This window comes from Somniosus microcephalus, unplaced genomic scaffold (assembly GCF_052327205.1).
Source record: "Somniosus microcephalus isolate GS21.2 unplaced genomic scaffold, FLI_Smic_1.0 unresolved_chr4, whole genome shotgun sequence".
NCBI classification, from domain to species: domain Eukaryota; kingdom Metazoa; phylum Chordata; class Chondrichthyes; order Squaliformes; family Somniosidae; genus Somniosus; species Somniosus microcephalus.
Genome location: NW_028225182.1, coordinates 43,255,627 through 43,266,856, shown reverse-complemented (window position 1 = coordinate 43,266,856; position 11,230 = coordinate 43,255,627).

Genomic DNA, 11,230 nt, shown 5'->3' with positions numbered 1-11,230 from the left:
CTCCGGCTCATGGAGTGAAATGAGAAGAGAGAAATGAAGCGCTCAGGCTGGATGGCAGAGGAGGGAGGAGAGGAGAGGAGGGAGGGGAGCTTGTGTTTGCAATGCAGTGATAGGAGAGGCTGGTCCTGGTGCGGTTTGCAGTCTGAGCCACTCAGACACTGCCGGCTGCACCGTGTGGACAATCAATCCGCTTCCCCTGGGCTCAGCAATTTGATGGTTTAAAAGTGTGTGTGTGTGTTTTTAATATTCCCCTTACACTTTTAACGCGTTCTCTCTGCTGTTTCTCCATTTGACTTGTGGCTTTCCTTTCTGCTCCCCCCTCTGCTTTATCCTTCAACTCCCTTCCCTCTTTTATTTCCCTCTCATCCACTCTCTTTTTCTCTAGCTCCCAGCTCTTTCCTTCTCCCTTATCTCTCTCTCTCTCTGGACTCCCTGCTCCTCCGATTTATTTCGCTTTAACCCACTTGTTTACCTGCCTCTTGTTTGTCATTCACCCCCTCTTTCTGTTCCTCTCTGTCTGTCTCTCTTTCTCTCTGTCTCTCTCTCTCTCTGTCTCTATCTCCCTGTCTCTTACTCTCTGTCTTTCTGTTTCTTCTCTCTTTCTCTGTCTGTCTCTCTGTCTCTCTCTCTCTCTCTCTCTCTTTCTCTCTGTCTCTCTCTTTCCGTCTCTATCTCCCTGTCTCGCTCACTCTCTTTCTGTTTCTTCTCTCACTGTCTGTCTCTCTCTCTGTCTGTCTCTCTCTCTGTCTCTCTCTCTCTCTCTGTCTGTCTCTCTCTCTGTCTGTCTCTCTGTCTGTCTCTCTCTTTCTCTCTGTCTCTCTCTCTCTCTGTCTCTATCTCCATGTCTCTTACTCTCTGTCCTTCTGTTTCTTCTCTCTCTCTCTCTCCATCTCTATCTCTCACTCGCTTTCTGTTTCTTCCCTCTCTCTGTCTCTCTCTCTCTCTCTGTCTCTCTCTCTCTGTCTCTCTCTCTCTGTCTCTCTCTCTCTCTCTCTCTTTCTCTCTGTCTCTCTCTTTCCATCTCTATCTCCCTGTCTCGCTCACTCTCTTTCTGTTTCTTCTCTCTCTCTGTCTGTCTCTCTCTCTGTCTGTCTCTCTCTCTGTCTCTCTCTCTCTCTGTCTGTCTGTCTCTCTCTCTGTCTCTCTCTCTGTCTGTCTCTCTCTTTCTCTCTGTCTCTCTCTCTCTCTGTCTCTATCTCCCTGTCTCTTACTCTCTGTCCTTCTGTTTCTTCTCTCTCTCTCTCCATCTCTATCTCTCACTCGCTTTCTGTTTCTTCCCTCTCTCTGTCTCTCTCTCTCTTTGTCTCTCTCTCTCTCTTTCTCTCTCTCTCTGTCTCTCTCTCTCTCTCTCTCTCTGTCTCTCTCTCTCTGTCTCTCTCTCTCTCTGTCTCTCTCTGTCTCTCTCTCTCTCTCTATCTCCCTGTCTCTTACTCTCTGTCCTTCTGTTTCTTCTCTCTCTCTCTCTCTGTCTATCTTTGTCTGTTTATCTGTCTCTGTCTATCTCTCATTATCTGCCTCACTCTATTTCTCTTTCTGGCTGTCTCTATCTGTTTCTATCTCTCTCTCTCTGACTCTCCCTTTCCCCAATCTCTCTCTCTCTCTCACTGCATCATCCCCTCTCTTGTTTTACTTTCACATTCGCTTTTGCTGGGCCCCCGAGCTCTGGAATTCCCTCCCTAAACCTCTCCGCCTCTCTCTCCTCCTTTAAGACGCTCCTTAAAACCGACCTCTTTGACCAAGCGTTTGGTCACCTGTCCTAATACCTCCTTATGTGGCTCAATGTCGAATCTTATCTGATAATCGCTCCTGTGAGGCACCTTGGGACGTTTTACTACGTTAAAGGTGCTCTATAAATACAAGTTGTTGTTGTTATCATCGTTCTATTTCTCCTTTCCGTTGTCGCTCCTGTTTCTACTTTCCACTTTCTTTTTCCTGCTCTGTCTCCTTCCTAGTTTTCTCTCAGATTCTTAAACTCCAGAGACTTAGCACAAAAAACCCAGGCTGACACTCCCAGTGCAGTGCTGAGGGAGTGCTGCACTGTCAGAGGTGCCGTCTTTCGGATGAGACGTTAAACCGAGGACCCGTCTGCTCCCTCAGGTGGATGTAAAAGATCCCACGGCCACTCTTTCGAAGAAGAGCAGGGGGGGAGTTCTCCCCGGTGTCCTGGGGCCAATATTTATCCCTCAACCAACATCACTAAAAACAGATGATCTGGTCATTATCACATTGCTGTTTGTGGGACCTTGCTGTGCGCAAATTGGCTGCTGCGTTTCCCACATTCCAACAGTGACTACACTTCAAAAAGTACTTCATTGGCTGTAAAGCGCTTTGAGACGTCCGGTGGTCGTGAAAGGCGCTGGAGAAATGCAAGGCTTTCTTTCTTACATCTGCACGCTCTTTCTTTATGTGGCACTTGACTTCCTCCTCTCATTTAAGAACATAAGAATCAGGAGCAGGAGTCGGCTATACAACCCCTCGAGCCTGCTCTGTCATTCAATAAGATCACGGCTGATCTTTGACCTCAACTCCACTTTCCCGCCCAATCCCTTGATTCCCCTTTGTCCAAAAATCTATCGATCTCAGCCTTGAATATACTCAACGATTCAGCACCCACAGCCCTCTGGGGTAGAGAATTCCAAAGATTCACAACCCTCTTCCTTCTCCTCCCCTGCCTCCCCTTCCTCCTCCTCCTTTTTCCCATCTCCTCCTCCTCTCCTTCCTCCTCCCCTCGCTTTCACCTCCTACCTCTTCCATCTCCTCCCCATTCCTCCTCTGCCTCCCTCTTCCTCAGCATCTCCTCCCTCTCACCATCTCCCCCTCCTCTCCATCTCATCCTCCTCCCCTCGCTTTCACCTCCTACCTCTTCCATCTCCTCCCCATTCCTCCTCTGCCTCTCTCTTCCTCAGCATCTCCTCCCTCTCACCATCTCCCCCTCCTCTCCATCTCCTCCTCCTCCCCTCGCTTTCACCTCCTCCCTCTCACCATCTCCTCCTCCTCTCCATCTCCTCCTCCTCCCCTTATTCCTCCTCCCCTCACTTTCACCTCCCACCTCTTCCTCCTCCCATTTCTTCTTTCTCAATCTCTTCCTCCCCGTCTCTTCTCGTACCTTTCTCTTCATTTTTCCTTCCCGTCTCTATCTCCTACCATGTCCTCCTCCTCCCAATTCTTCCTCTCCCTGTCTCTTTGCCTATTCTGTCTCTTCCTCCTCCCATCTCTTGCTCCTCCTGTTCCTGCCTGCTCCTCCTCCTCCCACCTCCTCCCATCTCTTCATCCTCCTCACCCCCCAATAACCAAGTCAGTGAGGCACTGAGTGGTTCCAGCATGATTCACCATCTTCAGGAGAGATGGGAACAGGGGGGAGTGGAGAGGAAAAGAAGTCTACCTCTATAGGAACAGAATATCAACAACAACTTGCATTTATATAGTGCCTTTAACATGGTAAAATGCCTCAAAACGCTTCACACGAGCATTATCAAACAAAAATTGACACCAACCCACATAAGGAGAGGTGACTAAAAGCTTGGTCAAAGAGGCAGGTTTTAAGGAGCGTCTTAAAGGAGGAGGGAGAGGGTGGAGAGGCGGAGAGGAAACATTTGCGGGGCTATGGGGAAAGAGCAGGGGAGTGGGACTAATTGGACAGCTCGTTCAAAGAGCCGGCACAGGCATGATGGGCTGAATGGCCTCCTTCTGTTCTGTGTCATTCTATGAGAGGTTCAGGGAGGGAATTCCAGAGCTGAGGGCCTAGGTGGCTGAAGGCACGGCTGCCAATGGTGGAACGAAGGAAATCAGGGATGCGCAAGAGGCCGGAATTGAAGCAAGTCAAAAAGTACAGAGGTGAACTAAAAAAGGGAATAAGAGGGGCAAAGAGAGTGTATGGGAATAGATTAGTGGGTAACATAAAAGGGAACCCAAAAGTTTTTTTTATAAACATATAATTTGTAAAAGGGTAGTCAAAGGTAGGGTGGGGCCGATTAGGAACCTAAACTAACCTATAAGACTCATGAACGATTAATTTATTATTATTTATTACTGTTGTTTTATTTATTATTACTGTCTTTCTATTAGTATTTCTATTAGTATTTTTATCATTGTTATGCCATATTTATTCAAATGTTGGGAGGACTCATAAAAATCAACATTTCATTGTGCAGTACACACGTCTGCTGCATATATGACAAATAAAATTGAATTGAATTGAATTGAATTGAATTAAACAAGATATTCTTGTGGAGGCAGAGGGCATGGCTGCGGTACTAAGTGAGTACTTTGCATCTGTCTTCACTAAAGAAGAGGATGTTGCCAATGTAGCAGTAAGGAGGAATCAGTAGAGTAGAGACATTGGATGGGATAAAAATAGATAAAGAAGAGGTACTTAAAGGGTTGGCAGCACTCAAAGTAGAAAAGTTACTCGGTCTGGATGGGATGCATCCTAGGTTACTGAAGGAAGTAAGGGGTGGAGATAACCGAGGCTCTGGCCACAACCTTCTAATCCTCCTTAGATATGGGAGTAGTGCCAGAGGACTGGAGGATTGCAAATGCCAGCACGGATTTGTTAAAGGCAAATCATGTTTGACCAACTTGACTGAGTTCTTTGATGAAGTAACAGAGAGGGTTGATGAGGGTAGTGCGGTTGATGTTGTGTATATGGACTTTCAAAAGACGTTTGATAAGGTTCCACATAATAGACTTGTTAGCAAAATTGAAGCCCATGGGGTTAAATGGACAATGGCTGTGTGGATACGAAATTGGCTAAGAGACAAAAAGCAGAGAGTAGTGGTGAACAGTTATTGTTCAGACTGGAGGGTCGTATACAGTGGTGACCCCCCAGGGGTCGGTATTAGGACCACTGCTGTTGAGTCTGTGTTTACAAGTGCAGTTATAATGAATAACAGGACACAGACAACAGAAGTAAGTAAACAGGTCTTTAGTGATTGAGGGTCAGGGCGGGAACTGAGGTACACTTTGCTCCGCAGGGTTTATATACCGGTGTGGTCACCACCGGTACTACAATGTACAGGAGCCGTTAAAATGTAGTCCATCACCTTAAGGTATCCTCTTAAGGTAGTACAGGTTACATACACTACAATTTCTCCCCTTTTAGCTTAACAGTGGACACCCCAATTAATACACTACATGGATAATATACATATATACAATTTACACACAAGAACTGTTCAAAGATTCAGTCTCTGAGGAGGCCTCCTGATCCGGCCCAGATAACGCCTTTCAGGGATCTCTGGTTCCCATTGCTGGGGTGACTCATCCAATTGATCTCCTATGGATTCAACATCATCCAATACGTTCGAGTCTGAGGTAGATGCTACAGGCTCAATAAGTTCTTCAACTGGTGTCTCTGCCGTAGACATGGGGTCGACCCTTGTTCTCGATTCCACAAGTTGGTCAGCATGACGTCGTATTACGTTCTCTCCAACGTCGACCGTGTACATCAAAGGTCCCTGTCGTGCACAAATTGTCCCAGGTTGCCATTTATCATCCCTATAGTCCCTGGCCAACATTGGTTGTCCTATTTCAAAACTACGAGTGGCCTTTTTATTTACATGCTGGAATTGCTTGTGTTCGACTTCCCGTCGCACATTGGGTTTTAACAAATCCAACCGGGACCGCAACCTTCTGTTATAGAACATTATGGCAGGGCTTTGATTTGTCATTGCATGCGTGGCGTTTCGATACACCATTAGGAAATTGTCCACCTTGTGTTGTAGTGGAATATAATCTTCACTCATGGCCTTTATCGCCTTTTTGAATGTTTGTACAAATCTCTCGGCCAACCCATTTGTAGCCGGATGATATGGGGCAGATGTATAGTGTTTCACCCCATTCTTTTTCATGAATTTCTGGAATTCTTCTGACACGAACTGTGGTCCGTTGTCTGAACATATTTGCTCCGGCAATCCATTCCTTGCAAATATGGTTCTTAGAACTGCAATCGTCTTCTCAGAGGTAGTGGTCGACATCTTAATCACTTCTGGCCATTTAGAATGTGCGTCTACTGCTATCAAAAACATGGAATCCATGAATGGACCTGCAAAGTCGATATGCACACGTTGCCATGGGGCTGAAGGCCATTCCCACGGATGCAGCGGTGCAATTGGAGGTGCGTTCTGAACTTTTTGGCACCCTGAGCAGCTTTTAGTCAGATCCTCTATTTGTTTGTCGATACCTGGCCACCACACATAAGCCCTAGCAAGGCTTTTCATCTTGACTCCCCCCAGATGACCTTCGTGCAATATTTTTAGAACTCTCTCCCTTAATTTAGGAGGAATAATCACCCTTGTTCCATACATCAATGTTCCTTGACATACGGACAGCTGTTCTCGTCTGGCTGAGAATGCTGGTAACAGTGGGTCGCCATGTGCTGGCCATCCCTTCACTGTCAAATCGTAGACCCGAGACAGTGTCGGGTCATTTCGGGTCTCTCTCTCAATACCCGCATTGGTGACTGGTAAGCATTCGATGATGGTCGAGTGAAATATCTCGACAGGGTCAACTGCCGGTGCCTCGTCCGCTGTAGGTAGTGGCAGGCGCGACAGCCCATCAGCATTACCATGTTGCTTTGTACCTTTGAACTCAATATCATATTGCTGTGCCCCTAGGAAAAGGGACCATCTCTGAAGCCTCTGCGCCGTCATTACCGGAACACCCTTCTTAGGGTTGAAAATGGAAACCAACGGCTGGTGATCTGTCAGCAGCGTAAACTTTTGGCCGTGCAGGTAATTGTTAAATTTCTTAACTCCCCACACGAGGCTGAGAGCCTCCCTATCTATCTGAGCATAGTTGCGCTCAGCGGAGGTCAATGATCTGGATGCAAAAGCGACTGGCCTTTCCGAGCCATCTGGAAACTTATGTGAGAGCACTGCCCCGATACCATATGGAGATGCATCACAAGCTAAGCGAATAGGTAGCGTTGGGTTAAAGTGAGCCAACACTTCCTTAGAGGTGATCAATGCCTTGTTCTTTTGAAAAGCCCGCTTACAATCATCGCTCCACTTCCATGGTATTCCCGTTTGCAAAAGAGTGTTTAGTGGGTGTAACACCGTGGATAAATTTGGAAGAAACTTGTGGTAATAGTTAACCAACCCGAGGAACGACCTCAACTGGGATACATTTTCCGGTGCTGGAGCCTTGACTACAGCTTCGATCTTGTCAGGGGACTTATGGAGCCCCTCCTGGTCAATGACGTGGCCGCAGTACGAGATTCGCTTTTGAAAGAACTCGCATTTCTGGTGATTAGCTCTTAGCCCATATTCTTTCAATCTGATGAGCACCTGCTCCAAATTCGCGAGGTGATCATTATCGTTATCTCCTGTAATCAGGATGTCATCCAGGTAGCATTGTGTGCCTGGGATTCCCTGCAATACCTGCTCCATGGCCCTTTGTCAAATCGCTGGAGCCGATGCCACTCCAAAAACCAGCCTATTATTTATACTGATATAAGCCCTTATGTGTGTTGATCGTGAGATACTGTCGTGACGCTTCATCAACTTCCATCTGTAGGTACGCCTGCGCCAGGTCTATCTTGGTGAAGTGCTTTCCGCCAGACAGCGAAGCGAAGATATCTTCAATCCGCGGAAGTGGATATTGCACCGTGTGAAGAACTGGATTAACAGTGATCTTGAAATCGCCACAGATGCGAACCTTCCCAGGTTCCCCAGGCTTGTTGCTCAACGAACGCTTCATGACAGGAACAATGGGTGTAGCCCATTCGCTCCAGTCCACCTTGGACAGTACCCCTGAACGTTCTAGCCCTTCCAGCTCTGCTTCCACAGCAGGTCGTATCGCATAAGGCACCGGTCTGGCTTTGAAAAATTTGGGGTTTGCATGTTCTTCAACCTTGATGGTTGCAGTAATTCCTTTCAGTGTTCCAAGTCCCTGTTGGAACACCTCCTTAGCATCGTCTAAGATTTTGGACAGTCGTTTAGGTTTGACGTCATCCTCCTTACAGGCATCCACAGTCAGTGCTTGTATGGAATGCCAGTCCACATTTATTCTCCGGATCCATTCCCGTCCCAGTAGTGGCGGACCTCCATCAGGTAACACATACAAGTCCATTTTCTGACTTTCTATACCATTGTAGACCACATTTACTTTTATTTTTCCTTTGGGGTATACTTTTTGCCCCGTGTATGTTTTCAATACAATCTTCGTATCCCTCAGGGGAATGTGCGAGAATAACCTTTTGTAGTCTTGCTTATTCATGACCGTTAATGCCAACCCTGTGTCCAATTCCATCTTCACTTGGACTCCTGCTATCTGGAGCACGACCCAGATAGTTTGGTGGTCTGCTGTGTTACCCACATTATGTATTTTCAGACAACCCAGTTCCTTACTGCTGGAGTCTGAATCCGTCTTCTGTTCATCCGAACTGTTCTCTGTCGCCTTGTGTACTTTTTTGTACTTCTCCTGCGGTGACTTTTTGCTGCTGGTCTCTTTCCTGACCGGCATACTCTCGCTATGTGACCAAGTTTGCCACATTGCCTGCATTCTTTGTTTTGAACCAGCACTGGTTCTGGTCATGCGTTGTCCTTCCGCAACGATAGCACTTTACTGCGCCCAATGCCATTTCATTGGTGCTGAATTCCAGTGGCCTTTGCATCATTCGTTCTACAGTAAACTTCGATGCGTTCCACATAAGTGGCCCAATCTTCCACATCGTTGTCGAAGGCAGTGATGTTACCCGTTTTCGGCATCCTTGCTGAGTTTCTTCTTTCCCTTCGGATATTATTTAATATGATGACTTTTTTTTAAATTTAAGATGGCGGCTTTTCCCGCGCTTGGTGGCTTTTCCCGCGCTTGTCTTCTTCCCCCGCCGACTCAAGATGGCGATTCCGCGCTGTTGCTGTCCACGCCTCCCAGCGGTCCTTCCTGCCTCTATTTTCCCATGTATACGCTTCCTTGCGCTGCTGCTCTTGTTGCCCCGCCACTCCCGCGGTCCTTGTGGCAATAAAGCGCCTTTCTGGCTGCTGCGCGTCTCTGCCCCGATTGCAGTCCGGCCCCTGACACCGGCTGCGGTCATGTTCTCCGCCCTTTTTCTTTGTTTTTCCTCCCCTTCTCCCTCTGACAACTTGGCGACTTCCCCCCCCCGTGCCGCTCGATCGGGCTTACCCGCCGCTGTCGTAGAAGGGATGTTCACTGCCTGTTGCTGATGTTGGACCTCGTGGCCAGAAAACCAAACCGGGTTCACGATGGCCTCCCGTGCGATGCAGTGCTCTGCAGGATGTTGAGGGCGGATGCCCTTTTTCAACGCCCGTTTCTGAGGACGAAGCCTCCTTGGAATGGACCCCAGAATCAGTACTGGGGGAGGTGATGCAAATCTGCCGCTAGGTACGATCAGACTCGTCGCCACTGTTGAGTCTGTGTTTACAAGTGCAGTTATAATGAATAACAGGACACAGACAACAGAAGTAAGTAAACAGGTCTTTAGTGATTGAGGGTCAGGGCGGGAACTGAGGTACACTTTGCTTCGCAGGGTTTATATACCGGTGTGGTCACCACCGGTACTACAATGTACAGGAGCCGTTAAAAAGTAGTCCATCACCTTAAGGTATCCTCTTAAGGTAGTACAGGTTACATACACTACAACTGCCCTTTCTGATATATATTAATGACCCGGACTTTGGTTTTACAGGGCATAATTTTAAAGTGTGCAGATGACACGAAACTCGGAAATGTAGTAAAGAGTGAGGAGGATAGCAACAGACTCTAGGAGGACATAGACAGACTGGAGAAATGGGCAGACACATGGCAGATGAAATGTAACACAGGGAAGTGTGAAGTGATTCAATTTGGTAGGAAGAGTGAACATAAGGACATAAGACGTAGGAGCAGGAGTCACTCATCCGGCCCCTCGAGCCTGCTCCGCCATTTCAATAAGATCCTGGCTGATCCGATCTTGGCCTCAACTCCACTTCCTCAACTCAGCTCCCCATAACCCTTGACTCCCTTAACGTTCAAAAATCTGTCTCTCTCCACCTTAAATATATTCAATGACCCAGCCTCCACAGCTCTCTGGGGAAGAGAATTCGAAAGAGGAACGGCAATCTCAACTAAATGGTACAATTATAAAGGGGGTGCAGGAACAGAGAGACCTGGGGGATGTACATAGACACGACTTTTAGCACCACACTTTCAGAATGATGTCGAGGCCTTAGAGAGGATGCAGAGGAGATTTACCACAATGGTTCCAGGGATGAAAGACTGCTACAGGGAGTGACTGGAGAAGCTGGGATTGTTCTCCTCAGAGCAGAGACAGTTGTGAAGGAATAAGCCATCTAACCTATTCAGAAAAATACACCATTCGATGAAAGAATTCTGGACTTATTAAAACATGACAAACTGGGTCTGGAAATCTAGAAACCTAACTATGAAAAAGCTGTGAAAGCATTCTGGCTATAGAGATAAGATAAGTTGTTGACACTGAATCAATAACCTTATTGAAACAGAAGGTTAAAGGCTCCGGTAGGCTGAACCTTTGGGAACAGGACAATGGTTCACCCTGTACAAGGTGTTCTAATTTACACTTCGTAAAGAAGCACAAACATCTGCCTAGGTAAAAATGACATCAAGTAAAACACACCTGCTGTTACACCGTTTTTTATGGTAAACTTAGAACACCTAGAGAAGAGACATAATTCTGTAATGCTACCAGCTGAGGTGACTAAGAATTGCAGGGGTCAGCAGAAAAATGACTAGAGATAATTAGCTTACATCAGCAGAAAACCTTAAAGGAAATACCACGGGAAAAGGGTATAAATATTGAACTCTCAAATGGGATAGTAGACTCGCTTTAAAGGGGCAAAGCGATTCTTGGCTTCCGAGGCGGCTCTGTAAGTCTCCAACTCTTTGTACCTCGGGGGTCAAAGGTATTTGATTTTGGTGGATATCCTGAATAAACTTTAAGAACTGTAAAACTGTAGCGAAGTTAAGATTTGAGAATAAGGTTCTCTGATAATAGAATTGTAAGCTTTCTCTTTTTGGAACTGTTAATGTTGCGATTGACTCACCAACTGTAAATTACATGTCGGTTCTTTAATAAATCTATATATTTTTAGAATTGTCACATATAAAACTACAGCATCAAACTCACAAACTCAATCTCTGTACACTCTTTGGTGAGGAGTTGCAGAATTCTGGGGGAGTTTTCCGGACCCTCATAATATCCGGAACGTTACAGTCTAGCTAAATTTATTAAAAGTGCTATCTGGAGGATGGT